At 37.4% G+C, this 16,453-nt stretch overlaps 1 protein-coding gene across 7 annotated transcripts in view; it reads left to right on the forward strand.

The window, feature by feature from the left end:
• Positions 1 to 9,144: 9,144 nt before the first annotated feature.
• Insig2 (insulin induced gene 2) overlaps positions 9,145 to 16,453 on the forward strand; it is a 31,267-nt gene continuing 23,958 nt past the window's right edge. For 2 of the 7 annotated variants that reach the window (XM_040294100.2, XM_078017240.1), the window contains exon 1: positions 13,231 to 13,329. The gene's annotated coding sequence lies outside the window, so the exon portion shown is untranslated. Of the gene's footprint in view, positions 9,238 to 13,229; positions 13,519 to 13,579; positions 14,032 to 16,453 lie in introns of those variants that run through there. The other 5 variants (XM_078017236.1, XM_078017233.1, XM_078017235.1 and 2 more) reach the window with 5 other exon arrangements.

Here is a 16,453-nt window from a genome sequence, read left to right on the forward strand (position 1 = left end):
GGCAGAGCACTTGCCTAGCATGAGCAAAGCCTTGGTTCAATTCCCAGCACACACACACACACACACACACACACACACACACACACACACACACACAAGAATGAAAGAAAGAAAAAGAAAAAAGTGACATGCATTAAGATGTAAATATCGTGTGTGTGTGTGTGTGTGTGTGTGTGTGTGTGTATGTGTTATGCAGACAGAAGAAGAAAAGGATTGGTAGCATTCCACTTAGAGGGATATTAAGACAAGGAATTAACTATTTTCAAAGTTAATTTTTTGGCAAACAGCATGATAGAAGCAATGGAGAACTCCCAATAAACCAAAATGGGTTCAAGGATGTTACTTGATGAACTCCAACAGAAAATAGACAAGCAATTATGTTTAAAGATAAAAGAGAAACCAGGCCTGTTTGAATATTAGATACCAATGTTCAGAATAAAGTGAACTATATGAAAAATGCAGAGTCAGCTAAAGGTAGTCTACACTACTATGGAGCATGAAGAACAAGTAAGACACCCTTACTGCATGCTGCCTGGTCTCTGCTAATCCTAGCATGGTGTTTTAAAAAACCTGTCTGCAAAATCTCTGACTCTCCTTTCATTGAGGGGTGGCATCAATATCCCCTCTCTGAAGCTGGGCCAATGTAGTAGGGTCAGGGAGGCTGTGTGACTTATGAGGTGATTCAGTGGCTCTCTGGTTTGATACATGCATTGGATAACTGGAATACCTGGTGAGAATATCAGACTGAAGAGTATCTACCCAAAGCGAAATTACTCTTACACTGTTACAGTGTAAGAAGGATGAGGCCTAAGGGGTGAAAGAAGAGTGGTGGATGAACTCAGTCACAAATTCTGACTGGAAACAGGTCAGCCTCTACAGTATCAGCATTCACAGCCACTCTTTGAATTGCAAGTGCAAGTGACTCAGGACTGATGTGGTGAGTCATACAAGATACATTTTTTCTTTGTGTGTGGTGCAGAAATGTTCTGAAGGTCAAGGGGCCTGAAAGTCCCAGGCACTTATAATGTTGAAAGATAAGAGGAGGTAAGTAGAACTACTTAACCATTTAGATACCTATGTTCTCTCCAGATAAAGATGGTTAGGTACAGAAAGGCACTGCCAAAACTGATTTTTAAAAATAATGTAGGCACCCTTCTTCCTGGCTATCAGGAAGGGAGAAGCTTTCCTCTGTCTTTCTGCCATGATGCTTCACCTCATCTCGGGCACAGAGCAATGGAGTCAGCTAACTATGGACTGAACCTCTGAATCCATGAGCCCCAAATAAACTTTTCCTCCTTTAAAAAAATAAGTAAAAATAAGATTGATAAAGAAGCTATAAGAAAGCACTGCTGTTCACAATGGAATACATGTTATAACCTAGATAAGACATGTGTCTTAACTTCGAGATAAGATATAAGATCTCCTGTCAATATTTTTTTGAAGAATCCTGGGAATTTGTGAAGGCCAAAAAAATGGGCAAACATCTCATTCTCAAAACAGCGGTAAATTCTATGAGCTCTAGGTAGTCAGGCTTTCTATCTGGGGTATTTTATAGAACAAAACACTAAAGAGATGATTTGCAAGACTTTGGAAAAGAAGCAGATGAAGATGAAGTGGTGAGACTGAATTTCTATATGAACTTTTCAATCTCTAATGACATCACTCTGAATGGGAACTGGACACATAGAATAGCTGTCAATGAAAAGCTCCTTCTGGTGAATGGCTTTTTTGTCATCTGAGAGATAGGCCGCCAGAGTCCACCACAGTCCTCCGAGACTGGCCCTAAAGTATCTGAAAAGTCTATTAGGGATTTGGAAAACGCACATGGGCATGTGGATGCACACTGCAGGATTCACAAAGCTGAGAGGGTTCACCAGCATGCTGAATGGTGGAATTCATACCACAAAGATCTTGAGAGGTAGTAACTGTGCACTTGTTTCAACAAGAAGAAATTCACCAGGGAAACTATCAACCCACTCTTGTTTGACACCCACCCTCCATCCCCAATGGAGAAAAATTCCAAACGCTCAAAAATTTTATCCCACCAATAAAATAAACAGGTGAAAAATGTGGTTTGTGCACATGGAAAGGATTTAAGGGCTGTCTAAATTTAACAGCTCAATACAACTTAACGGTGTGATATGGCTGCCCAAAAGGTTACTGCAATGGGGCATTGGGTGAAAGAGGTGTCCAGGAGAGGGTGTGATAAGGAAGTGCTGGCATTTGCTCTGGAAGTGATCCTGTTGGGGGGACATTGACAGATCAAACATGGTAAGGGGAAGAGAAATCATCATATGGAAAATGATTTAAAAAAAGAAAACTTGGTATATTTAACCGGTACAAGAATCCATGGGGAGAGTGGAGCAGGAGGAATACTTAAATGATTTAAGTTGTTGGATGGAATGGAGTGGGGATGAGTGGAAGCCATGAAGAAACTAAGGAAAATCTCTTATATCTGGAACTGTGCAAAGGTGAAAACATGTTTCTCAAGAGGTGAGGAGCCTCCATTCCTGAGCGCATTCAACAAAATAGGAAGGCCGTTTGTCAAGGGTAATATCAGAGTGATTAAAAATAATACCCAGAAAACTATGACCTTTTATCATATTTATGGCTTAAAATAGGAAGTACTTCAATGATGAGGAAATGGAAGATCAGAGATGTCCAGTAACTTTCCCAAGATCACCCAGATGATAGTACAGAGCAGAGACCTGAACCTGGACATGCCTGGTTCTAAATTATGCACATGCTCTTCCATGATCCCAGCCTTCTTCAGATAAAACTGGGCTCTTATTTCAAGGAAAGGACACTGTATCCTTCTCTAAAGTAATAGAGGGAGGAGCAAAGGGATATGTTATACCTAGAGTGTCTGATAAATCATCTGATATCAAGCATCACCATTAATCTCTAGGCCCTTGGTGAACCACTGGTACCATTTCTCAGTCTGGAATGCTTTTTCTAATGATGGCTTTATCATAGTTCAATACTAAAACTAATTTTAGAAATCTAGGACATGCTTCTGGAAAGTTGAAATTCTTTTCATCTTGAATGATGCTAAAGCATCAGTTCCTAGACTTTAAAAAGGCAATGCTTTACTATAAGGCTGCAGCCACATCAGTATTTACATCAGTATAGATCACAATAGATACAGAACCAGCCCAGGTGCCCGCCAACAGATGAGTGCACTAAGAAAATGTGGTAGATATGCACAATGTAGTTCTATTCAGCCATAAAAAAGAATGAAATTATGTCATTTGCTGGTAAATGGATGGAACTGGAGAAAACCATTCTAAAAAAAATAAGCCAGGCTCAGAAAATCAAGAGTTGAATATTTCTCTCATATGTGAAAGTTAGAACAAAAGAAAGGGAAAAAAGTGAGGGGTGAGTAGATATCGTAAAAATAGAAAACTAGTAGAACAGAAGAAAGAGATTGAGGGGCAGGGAGAAGAGACAGGAGAGGGAAGAAAATGCAGGATGAATTTGACAAAATTATGCTATGTGCATATATAAATACACCACAGTGAACTCCACCTTCATGTGTACCAATAAAGTACCAGTGAAAAATAATAAATAAATAAATGAGTGGAAGGAATATCCATAAAGGAAGGAGGATAGGGGGAAGGAAGAGAGAAGGAAAAGGGGGCACTGGGGACTAAAATGGAGTAAATTATATTCCACACATGTATGATTATGTCAAAACAATTTTCATGACTATAATGCACTGATAAAATTTTACAAAGCAATGCTCTTCAAATCCCAAGAGAATTAAATTTAAAATAATTTCATATAACTTCTCTGGTCAATTCTTTTGGTAGTTTCTGGTTTGGATAACTTTGAATCCAAGAATATATCTAAATTCAAGTCATTGAATTTTTAGGATGTATTTTATGTCTATTACATTACCTGGCTTTTTTTACATATTTTGGGGAAGTTTAACAATTGGATCATTTGTGCCGTCTGTCTGTTATTAAACAAAATCCTCTGCATTTGTCAATCAATAGATATACAAATTCTTATAAAATTGGCAGGAAATTCTCTGTTACTTCCATCAGTCTCTTATTAAAACAAAGTATACTTTTAGACAACTATGCATTTGGCTTCTGTTCATTTACAGGTGAGAACACACACTCTGCCTTTCGGAGACTGAAAGCTATATAAACATCATGTGTGTGAATTCATTTGGAATGAAGGAGTGTCCCAGAGCCCAACAACAGCCTGGTGAAAGAGCAGGAGAGGAATCGCTCAGAGAACACCTTGCTATCCTTTTGACCTCTAGTTGAATGGACCCTTGTGATAATTAATAGCTTGTGTTGCTTCTCTTTTCTAGGTCTCTACCATTGCCTCTCTGACAAATAGTTTATAGTCTATAATCTTCCCTGTTGCCTTCTCACTCGGATGCTTTATACCCTGGTGACTATGTGAGAGTTGTGTTTTGCATTTGCTTGCTCATCCACGGTGACCTCGTTTGGGCTTTGTTTAGTTTATTTGTTGCCAGATAATACATACAAGCCTTACAGGGACCATTTGACTTTATTTATTGACTTCAGTTGTCATTTCTTCCTAACAGAACTGTCCAAAAATACCCCAAAGGGCTACATCACTAAAGACGAAATGCCTTTCTCATTGCCCTTTTCTTTCTGAGCTTTAGAAGTTCAAAACCTCTCACCCCCCAAACTCTTGTGCTTAGCTACATGATATTTTTTTCCTGTAACCAGAATTCATCTTAATGCCAGACTGAGGCAACACAACCATGAGAATTTAGGTGCATTTGCTTGATTGTGAACAGATCAATTTATAAGCAACTCTGTTCTGCAGTGGGGGACGGGGGCCCTTCCAATCCTGGCTTATTTGAATGTGATATACAGTTTACCACCAATTAAAATAAAGCTAAGGTCAGTAATTGCAGAAAACATCTAATGTGTTTTTAGGCTTATCCAAGAAGATGGGCATCCCTATGATGAAACCACCTCATATCTATAACACCTACAGAATAACAGATGACCTCTGTGTATTTTTACTACAGTTACGAAATGAATAAATTTCACTTACATTGAATATACTGAGAAAATACATAGATGCTTTATCTAAAAATTCACAAAGAACTATTTATTAGCTTCTCAGAATAGGTTAAAATAATGAAGTAGAAAAATTTTCTTTTATATAATTTAAAAGATTGTGGGTTGGGAGTATAGCTTAGGGGTAGAGTACTTGCCTAGCATGCATGAGGTCTTGGGTTCAATTCCCAGCACTGCAAAAAACATAAGAAAATATTTAAAGCATGATCTTTAGATCAAGATGAAGTCTATTTTTTTTAAAGTTCTGAATTAGGAATCAGAGTATCTGATATCTATTTCAACCCAAGTAGCGATAAACCTTAAGTAAGTCCTTTCTCTCTCTGAGCCTTCCCCTGTCTACCTCACAGCACTGTTAGAGGATGTAATAAGCTTGTCTACTTAAAGTAAAAAGCCTAGGGGTTGGGGATATAGCTTAGTTGGTACAGTGCTTGCCTTGCAGGTACAAAGCCCTGGGTCCAATCCCTGGCAACACACACACACACACCAAAAAAAAAAAAAAAAAAAAAAGCCTTCACCCTTCATTTCCTTACAGCATGAAGCACGTACAATACCTGTGACTAGTTACTCCCCCCACTTCCATCCCCTGCAATTAAGTAGTGTGTTCATCAAGTCTGTCATGAATGTTGCCATGCATGTCACTGTAATTACAAAATTTATAAATTGATGAAATAAAAATATGAATAGTTTTTTGTTCCTATGACAAGTGAATTAAACACTGTAGGAATATGATGAAGGTGTTATTTTCAGATATATTAGATATGGGTTTAGATATTGGTAAAGGACTTGAAACAAACATTTAGAAAGGTCCAGTTTGCCAGCAAAAAATTGGACCCCATCAGTCTAATATCACTTGAAACAAGATCAGACATGAAGTTTTGGGATGTACTGAGGTGAAGTCAATTTGGGATGCAAATTTGCCTGTAGGCTAGCTTGTAGCTATATTTTTCCAGGTACTTATTTTCTATTTTTAAACTTCCTGGGTGGATAGGGCAAAGTTGTACTTCTGAGATAACCCTTATGCTGAAGGTGCTGTCCTTTGGGGTCCTACCTTTCAAGTTTGAGGCATCTGACTTCCAAATTAAGCAGGCTCTGAGGTCTCACATTTTTTCTCATCTGAAAAGTCTGTAGAAACAGAATTTCCATTTTCCCAAATCAGCACGTACTTTCAGTTCAATAGTAGCTTCCTCGCTGTGCTGACTTCTCTGGGGTACCACTTTCCTGTAGATTGGGCCTCTTTATCTTTTCAGCTCTTTGATGCTGTTAAGACAATACTTAAAATACATTTCAACAAAGACTTTTGTTTTCAGCGGGAGAGTTGGCACCACAGCCCGACCAATGTTGTATGCTATAGCTTTTCTGGAGGCCACCTGCTCTTGATTCTTGCTGAGAAACCAAATTGCCTTTTGAAATTGGTTTGTCCCTCTTGAAGGGGCTAGTACCAGTCTGAAACTTAAGATGGCATAACTCACTTTTTTCTAAATCTAAATCCCATTGGGCCCTTTGACTGCATAATTCTATCTTCATCAGGCTAAAAAAAGCTTATACATTTTAGGTTGACAAGTAGCTGATAGGTGATGATTTTATATTGACTCTACTTTTTTATTGTTTTCTACCTTGTCAGTATTTTGAGAGGGCTAAATTTATGTAAATCATCTAATCCAGTGGAACTTTCTGTGAGGACAAAAATGTTCTATAAACTGCCCATACATGACTACTGCACTCTTAGTATATGGCTAGTGTATATGGCTAGTGTAACTTAGTATATGGCTAGTCAGATGATGTACATTCTCAGATTAAGTTGCTTTATCATACTTCAGGATAACTATTCACTACATAAGAACCTATATTTCTTATATAACTAATAGTTACAACAATGCAGTTGTTGGGTTGTAAAAAAAATACTACATACTCAGCAACTTAGTGAGGCCATGATCAACTTAGGGAGATCCTGTCTCAAAATAAAAAGGGCAGTAAATGTGGCTCAGTGACTAAGCATCCCTGGGGTTCAATCCCTGGCACACACATGCGCACACACACACACACACACACACACACACACACACACACATTAAAAAAAAGAACGAATGAATGAACAAACTACATAAAAATAGTTTTGTGACTACAGTATTTTCTACAGAATCTATATATAGATCATGAAACCAAAATAGGAGAAACTACTATTAGCTTAAAACAGATAAATAAATACAACAAAATATTAATTCAACAAACATTTATTGAGGCCATATTCTGATCTGGGCACTATACAAGACTCTGAAAATAGTCTCATAATCCTGATGATTCTTTTACTCTCTATGCAGATGAGGATTGGTGGATGAGAGATGATCCCATGAATGGCTTTCACTATAAAATGCAAATTCATTATTTCAACTTCTTCTAGATATATTTACTTGACAATATACAATCAGAGTCAACTATTAGTCTTGTGGAATGTTTTGAAGTTGAGAAAAAGACAAATATTCCATGGGTGAAATGGTGTACTGGCATCTTAAAGAATCTCAGAATTCCCATACGGAAAACATCTATTTAACATTTTTTAATCCATGCTCTCCAAAAATGAGCATAGAATTCTATATCTTATCCCACACAAAATACCTACTGACATTAATTCTATGGAAGATGTTTCGGAAATTAGAGATTTATCCTAAGGAATTTTAGTAGGCAAAGAAATCTAAAGACACTGAATTATCTAGAATACTGTTTCCCAAAGAGGCATTTGCAGATTGTTAGGCAGCATGAATATATTCTCAGTAGTCCACATTTCTTTGGAGAATTTTGAAGTGATGTGTTTCAAATTATATAACCTTAAGATATTAATAGAAGCACATTTTGAACCATGTTGAACACATTGTAACAGGATATCGCCACATGATTTCTCTTAAGATTGACCTGCAATTGTCTTAGGTTGTTTTTTTCTTTTTTTTTTTAAAAAAAACAAAACAGAAGTGAACTAAAATTATGTGCTCAATATGAAGGCCAAGGGTTTAACAGAGAAAGGTTTAACAGAGAAATGTGGAAAGAGAATCCAACCATTACATTACATAGAGTATTAAAATGTTTTATCTTGAAATAATTCTGTTCTGTAGCAATTGTTTCAATATTTATGTCATGCATCAATTTCAAGAAGATATCTTTTACATTACCATAATTTTAAGCTAAACTATTTTATGCTTTTGCAAATGCATTGGTTTTATAGATGCATAGGAGTTTCAGCCTAAAAATTTTCTATATGGTTTTAAGTTTAGGACATTGTAACCACTGTAGGTAATATTGTGATCAAAATAATTTAAGTCAAAACTAGAGGTACATAAAAATTACTTGTGTGGAAACACTGTTCTAAGATATTTCTTTCACATTTTTGAATGCATCATGTAGCATTCTTCTTAAATATTTAGCCAATATTTAAAATTGGTTTGCATTCCATGGCTATGTATCATCTGTTACATTTGCTATGAGGCCAGGCAAAGTCTGGAAAGTATTAAAAATTCATCATGGATATGAATCATAAGTGGACTGTGTTCAATATCACTGCAGATAAATAATAGCTTTATTGACATATTCAAGTACGGCAATGTCAGAATCTTTTCCTTCCCCAATCTCTATTGTCTTTTCTAAAATATGTCAGACATGGCATATTCAACAACCTCCTAAAACACTGTAATTCCAGTTGTTCATTTCTAGGTCCATTTGCTCACTCGACCTCCAGTTGCACACTGTCATTGCCTACTAGATATTTCTACCTGAATTTCAAAATATTTCAAACTCATCCAACCCCAAATTCAATTCTTGCATTCTTATTCTAGACCAATGGTGCCACATGAACTTGATTTCTCAAACTCAAAACACTGAAGTCATCTCCATTTCTATCTTTTTATCACCCTCACATCAGTGGTCAGCAAGTCCTGCCAATTCTCTTTGTGACCTCTGCCATTGCCTCAGTTCAGGCTTGCAACATCTTGTAGCTGACAATTGAGATATCTGCCTACCTAGATTCCCTCCCATTAGGTACCTTCCAGACAAATCTAGCTTAAAACAGCGGAACATACATGATTTCATGAAAAGTTTTCAGTGAACTTGTCTATTTACATGGGCTGGCTTGGTTTACTGAGACTTCTGCCTTATTACTTTATGACTGTGAATCCTGAAGGTAAGAGCTCAATCTTGTTCATCTTTCTGTCTCAGTGTTGAACAGTTTTTAGCATGAAAATGCTTTCTATATACTACTGAATGTGGACAGGGAACTAATGAATGGCTAAGAACACAGGCTTCAGGATCAATCAGATCTAGGTTGAGTTTCTCTTCCTCTACCCTTAGTTGCTAAGTGACTGTGGACAAAGTAATGTTAATCCAGCGATTCTCAACTCTCACTACATTATGATTACTTTCAGATTACATTAGGATTGCACAATGAGTCTTAAAAGGCCCCCTCTTTAGCCCAATTTAATCAGAATATAAGAGGGTGGTGTTCAGACACTAAAATTTTTAATAGATCTACAGATGATCCTAATATACAGCCAAGATTGTGAATAACAACTCTTAGCCTTAATTTCTCATCTACTATTTGGTATCTATTTCAAAAGAGTTTTGAGCATATGAGGTGAATCAGCACAGTGCCTGGCACATGATAAGTGGTCAATCATGATGTTAATACACAATCGAGTTTTTTATCTTCTTCCTTCTCAATCGCTACTCTTCCCCTCCAGTGACTCTGCTTTATTTTCGATTCCTGGAGTATACACAGTTTCCACATTTGTGCCTTCACACTTGCTCTTCATCCTGCTCTGGCATATCCCTCTTAATCTTCAAGTCACATTCCAGGCATTTCCTTAATGCACCACTGCAATATGGAGATGGTTCATCTTCATAGCACTTGTCTCATTTGTAAGCACATGTTAATTTAACATTGACTTACTAGACTATAAGCAAGATGCCTGACCTGTTTTGCTTTCCTCCTATGGTCCAGTGCCTGGTAACTGTGAGGTGCTCAGGTCACATGTGTTGACGGGATGAGTGGATTAATAAATGACTCACTTTATAATCTCAAAGAGGCAAAATTCCTTTTTGTGTGTGTGTCCCTCAGAAAAATGTATCTGTATTACATTTTTTTGTGTGTTTTGTGTGTTATAATGAACTATTTGAGGCTGAATACTTTTTACAGAAAAGAGGTTTAATTAGCTTACAGTTTAAGGGCTGAAAGTTCAATATCAAGGAGCCTTATTGGTTCAGCCTCTAGTGGGGGCCTTCTGCTTACATGTGAACATGGTAGGAGCATCATGGTGGAGGCATTGCAAGAAGGAAAGATCACATGACAAGACAAAGACTTAGAGACCAGGGAGGGGCCAGGGTCACTCTTTTTATAACAATCTGATTTCTGGAAAATTAATCCCTTTCTACTAGATCTCAACTACTCTGACCAGCAGCAGCATCCCTTCATGAGAAGAAAGCTCCCATGACCTAATTATTTTCTAATAGGCCTCATCTTGTATAAGTTTCTACCACCTCAACATCACCATACTGAGGCCAACCTTCCAGAACATGAACCTTTGTGGGACAAACCACATTTAAACCTCAGCAGTATTCCTTATCAAAACACCAGAAAGAAAGAAAAAATCAACCAACCAAGCAACAACAACAAAAAAAAATAGAGTGGTCTCTAGTATTTTGAATTTCAGCTATTGAGCAGGAAAACTGCCTACATTTTTTTTTCCTGAATTTTTGAATGTTTTTAATTTGGATAAGGTTTCCAAGTCCAAAGTTCTGAGGAGCTTATTGTAAAGCATAGTCAGTCATAAACCCTTAGGCAATAATTAATGTTATTCTAACAATATCTCATTCCAATAATGCAAATAAATTTTATGGGTGTTTGTTTTAGCTAATGAAAGAGTTTTTTGGGTTTTTTTTCCCTAACTTATCTTTTGATCTTTTGATTAGGAGATCAAATAACATATAAGGCTAGTAGAAAAAAAACTTTTCTCTGAAGCTACAGTATTTTCAAATCATTGATAATTCTATCAGTAAAAAGGACCTTAGAAATCATCTAAACCAATGCTTCATTTTACAGTTAAGACCATGAAAGCCTCAAAAAATGAGATTTACCAGACATGACTACACACGTTTTTATAACACCAACACAATCTGGGTTTCAAGAACCCTTCACCTGCATTCCACTGACATTACATCAATTTCAAAGTAATCTAAGGTTCTTAATTAATATTCTGAAATCAACTAATTTAGGATTTTAACATATCCATGATAACAAAAATTTAACCCAATTTCATGAATTTTACATCAAGATCTCATGTTTCAGCACACATTCTTCCATGTGCTTGGTTCTCTAATCTACTTTATATTTTTACAACTCTGAGCTCCCAGAGCTTTACATATCTGCATATTTATATTCAGTGTCCACTTAAAGACCACATCTTTCATGAAAACCATGCTCAAATCTAATAAATGACAAAACAGCCCTTTGTATTCCTCTTAAGGATTTTTTAAATTCAGCCTTGTACCACAAAGAAATTACTGGAATGGATGTCAGACTCATAGAAATTGGTGCCACATCAGTTTCTTTAGTTTTAGATCCTGTCCCTCCTTGCAATTTATAAATATTTAAACTAAAATAAATGCCTTACTAGGCCAAAATTTTCCATTTGAATTTTCTAAGTATTTAAAAGAGTTGGGTTGGGGTAGGAATGAATTGTACATATAGGATTCATGGTGCTTTAATGATAATCATGATGAGGCAGGACAATTTGAACTTATTGTCTCTTTTCTGGATGCTTTTTTCCTTTTAAAATTTCTCTTCCATTTAGTATAATTAGCCCATATTTTCTTTTATTGGTAATGTAAAAACCCAAAGGAACTATATTTAAGAGTTAGGGAAAACAGAAAACAAGTAGTGTTATATAAATACTCAGATACTTCTGTTGCAAATTTAGTTTCTCTTTAACTTTTCAGAAATAGATGTGTTATATTATAAAAGGATTAGAAACATTAAAAAGCCATCTTACTGGGCTGGGAATATAAGTCAGTGGTAGAGCACTTACCAAGCATGAGCAAGGCAGAGCATTTGATCTCTAGCACTGAAAAAAGCAAAGCAAAACAAAACAACGACAAACATCTTATTCTTTACTAATACATCAATAAATACCTTATCCTTTACCAGTTCAAAATAAAAGAAAACGAAGGAGTTTAACCAACTGACATCCTTTGTCAAACTGTTATGCAATTATTCTGGGCCCACATTTCATCTGAAACTTTCCTTAAGGTCACTGCTGTACGATCATATCCATAGTGTAGTTTGGGTTAAGACACCCCAAAAAAGTGTTATACAGAATAGCTTAGTAATGTAATACAGTCAAGAGAGATTTTGGTTTTTCCTTTTAAAAATTACCAAGGCCTTTTGGCATATATATATATGGTTTGCTTATATACCGATGGCACCACTTGCATTCAAAACAAAAGTTCACGTTCACAATCTCCAAAGTTCTGTGTGGGCCGGTTAATGTTCTAAAAGTAAGGTTTTAGATTCACTGGGTATAATACTAATGACAATGAGGGGTTTTAAGGTCTGTGGTCTCTCTACTTTGGTGTAAATTTCTAAAGCCCTTCCTATGAAAACGACGCCCTTAAACTACATTACCTGGTCGTCCTTAAGGAACGATTAGGAATGAAAAGTGCTACAGGATGGAGATGAGAGAGAAGTATCAAGTATTTTCTTTCAAAATAAATTATGGCTTCATAGGGAAGAAAGAGCAAGGAGTAAAGTTCCGCAAAAGCACTACATAGTGAGAGCTGGCGCCTTATCCTGAAGAACTTGGCCGCGGATCCTCTACAGCCCGCGACTCTCCGGGCTCGCAGATGAGGAACATGCAGAGGACTTTCTTGTCTGTGTGCGTGTATCACTGCACGATTCTTTTACTCCGCCCACAGGATCGGGGCACCCGTCACAACCCACAACCGTCTACTTAGCAAACAGCTGATCCCGCAGCCTCCCACCACCTACACGGTCCACGCCTCCCACCAGCAGCCAATTTCCTGCAGCCCGGAAGCCCTGCTGCCCCGATTTTCTAGCCCCTTCGCCAGCTCCAGCGGAAACCGGAAGCTCTTCTGCCCCGATCGCCAGCGCGCGGCACGGCGGCTGCACAGGCGTAGTGGAGCTCCGGCGGAGTTGTGGGAGGGTAGAAGGAAGAGGCGGAGGGGGGACGGGGGCAGGTCCCAGAAGATGGCGGAGGCGGGGGTGAGTTGGGGTCTCCCACAAGAGCGCAGGTGACATGTTGCTGAGGGAAGCGGCATGAGGAAAGGCATAGCTCTCAAGAAGAGGAACCACTTGTGTTTTTTTGCAGCCGGGAATCCTGGTGGCAGGTGTGGGGATCCCGGACCGCAGATGGGGCCTGCAGGGCGAGGGGCTCCGCTTACCTGGAGAGAGGTCAGAGAAGTCCAGGAGAGGACAGCGGGCTTGAGATAGGTCGTAGGGGGAGCCGAGGCTCAGGGACAAAGGAAGAGTGTCAGAGTGGGAGGACTGCGGGAAGGGCGACCCTGGAGATCTGATGGAGGTGGAGGTCGGCCAGCTGTCAAGCATAGAGCTGTCAGGACCTTGGGTGGCTGGTAGCTGGGGAGAGAGACACAGACTTGGGGGGTGGGGGATGGATTCAAATTAGGCAGGTATCCTGGTAAATTTAGAACCCACCCAAATGATACGACATTGTTTTGAGGAGTAGGACTTTGGTATTTTGGATCGGAATTGAATATCTTTGGAGTAGGTGTGTGGGTACAATCAAAGAGAACTTTTGGCTGGGTCTAGAGATCAGTTGATAATAGTTATTGGGATTTTAGGATCACTCAGTATAGTCTGGCATCCTGGAAGAGGAAAGCAATGCGGATGATGGGGATCGGGGCAGAGAAGGTGCTAAAACTAGTAATGATAATAACTGATGTCCAGGTAATGTTGGAAAACGTTGTTAAAGAATGGTATCAGCTAGACTGTCTTAGAAAATACACCATGAAAAGCTTGCTGTTTTGTAGGATCGGTGAGTTAAAAGAAAGGATAGGTTTGACAGCTGGGCGGCTGAAATTGGCTAGTGTCAGTATTGCAGTAGAGTCCAGGAGTGCTGAGGAAGACATGCTGCAGTCCTGGCTGCAGAAAAAACGAAGGCAGCCAAATAAGCTAGATTGTGTTTTCGACTTTTGGGTTTGCCATTGATACTGAACAACTGAATGAAAGAATACCTCCACTAATCAGTGACCCACAGAAAACTAAGTGGCCACTGTACTTACTCTTCTATTTTTGCCCTTTATTCTATCTCTGGACCTTGTGTTCAGTACCGTGATTTATCATGGCGTGTTTTTTCCTAGTAGTCAGTTCATATCTGGTGAAAATTGACCAAGCTGGGAATCATGTACACTTGGGAAACAGATTCTTCTAAAACTGACAACTGTTGCTTTTACAGATGGTTGCATTGAAAATGAAAGGGTAAAATGGAATTCAGCCACTTAAAGACAGTTTGTTTTTACTGTTATCAGAAAATTACCCCTAATAATAGAGTAACTTTTTTAGGGAGGGAAATTGATAATTTAAAACCAGCAAGGAGTTATAAATGCTGCTTGCTTAATGTTTTATATGTTAGATTTTTTTAATGTTAAGAGGAAAGAGTTACATTATATTCTTTATGGGAGTTAAACTATTTCAGTGATTTGTGTGTTTTTCTAATGTTAATAAGTATTCTATATTGGGAATGCTATTCTGAATGAGAGTATATGATGAAAAAGACATGATTTAACTTTATTATTTGGTAGTCTATCTGAGCAAGCACCTGAAAACACAGGGTAATCTGAGGGAAACAAATGTGCTGTTGTGGCTTCTAATCATCATCGGAAGATGAATGATCTTATTGTTTGGTTCTAGGAAATGTTGCAATTGTTGAAACAAAACCAGTTTTTTTAAGGTTACTAGGAGAATTTGTGTGTGTTTGTTTTCAAAAATGTCCGTTGCCTGTGAGTTGTTTCACTGGTCAGTATAAATTTTGATTTTCATTCAAAGAGCCCAGAATTGCTTAGAACTCTCTTTTATTTGTCTGAAGCAATAATATTAACAGATAGACACCTGGAATGATGTTTTTCCAGTATTGATGATTTGTCATTGATTAGCCAAACTATGTGAACTATTTTTCTTTTTGATCACTCACAAACTTTATAGAAATTGGAGCTCAGGACTCAAGGTAGAATTTTTTTTATGTCCCTTGGAAAGTATATCTTTTTAAATGATTGAAAACATTAGTTTGGAATTAATAGTAATTTATCAAAATAACTTTAAAAATTGTTTCCTGTGTGGTCCTTAAATTGTATTTATATGGTGTTCATAGACAGAGACAATGTAGTAAAGTGGAAGTCATGGAGTCTGTGTTTGGGCCTTGACCTTTTACTACCTGGTAACAGTTTGTGATTTTACAAATTCAACTAGCCTATTTGATTTTGTAAAATAGAGTTAAAAGCACTTGACTGTTTATTAACAAAATTATCATTGAGGATTCATTGAGATACTGCCCTTTAAATAGTATCTATACCAGAGACTTCTTCTTTGATCAGAAAATTATTTTTTAAATAATCTAAATTTTTAAAGATATATTTTTTAAAAATTTGGAGAATCAGATTTCTTTTTGATGTTAAGAGTAATGTTTAAATTAAGCAATGATAATTCCCTTGAGCTTTCCTTTAAAATAACTACCCCTCCTAAGTGCATGACTGATATAAACATGCTTTTTTTTAAAAAAAAATATTTATTTACTTTTTTAGTTGTAGTTGGACACAATACCTTTATTTTATTTATTTATTTTTTATGGGGTGCAGAGAATCGAACTCAAGCTCTTACACGTGTTAGGCAAGCCTGGTACCACTTAAAGGAATTTTGTTGTTGCAATGTAGGGGGGTGGTGAATAGACTTAAGGAATTTCCTATCCTTTTGACCACACTTTGATGAGTGTGGTCATTTCCAGGTGTTCACTGTATATATTTATAGTCAAAAGATCCAGTAGTACAATCTTGATCTTGTCAATTCACTTGACCCCTTTGTGTCCCATTTGCCTTGCTAGGAGAGTGAGAGAACTTTTAAATCTAGCTTTGTTTAGTTAATGGAGTTTTTGAGTACTTGATATAAATTGTAGAACTTTTAGAAAAATGCACACATGTACAAGTTTTTTGTTTTTGATTAGTCTGAGGGTCAAACACCCTCATCTATGGAGTAGATGATCTCCGAGTTCCTTTCCAGTTCTTAAATTTTAGAATACAATGATTGTAAAGCGTTGTAGCTTTTATTTTTGTCCTCAGTAATTATATACCATTGTATTATGATACAGACACTAAGTTAG

Source organism: Ictidomys tridecemlineatus, chromosome 7, assembly GCF_052094955.1.
Source record: "Ictidomys tridecemlineatus isolate mIctTri1 chromosome 7, mIctTri1.hap1, whole genome shotgun sequence".
In the NCBI taxonomy this organism is placed as follows: domain Eukaryota; kingdom Metazoa; phylum Chordata; class Mammalia; order Rodentia; family Sciuridae; genus Ictidomys; species Ictidomys tridecemlineatus.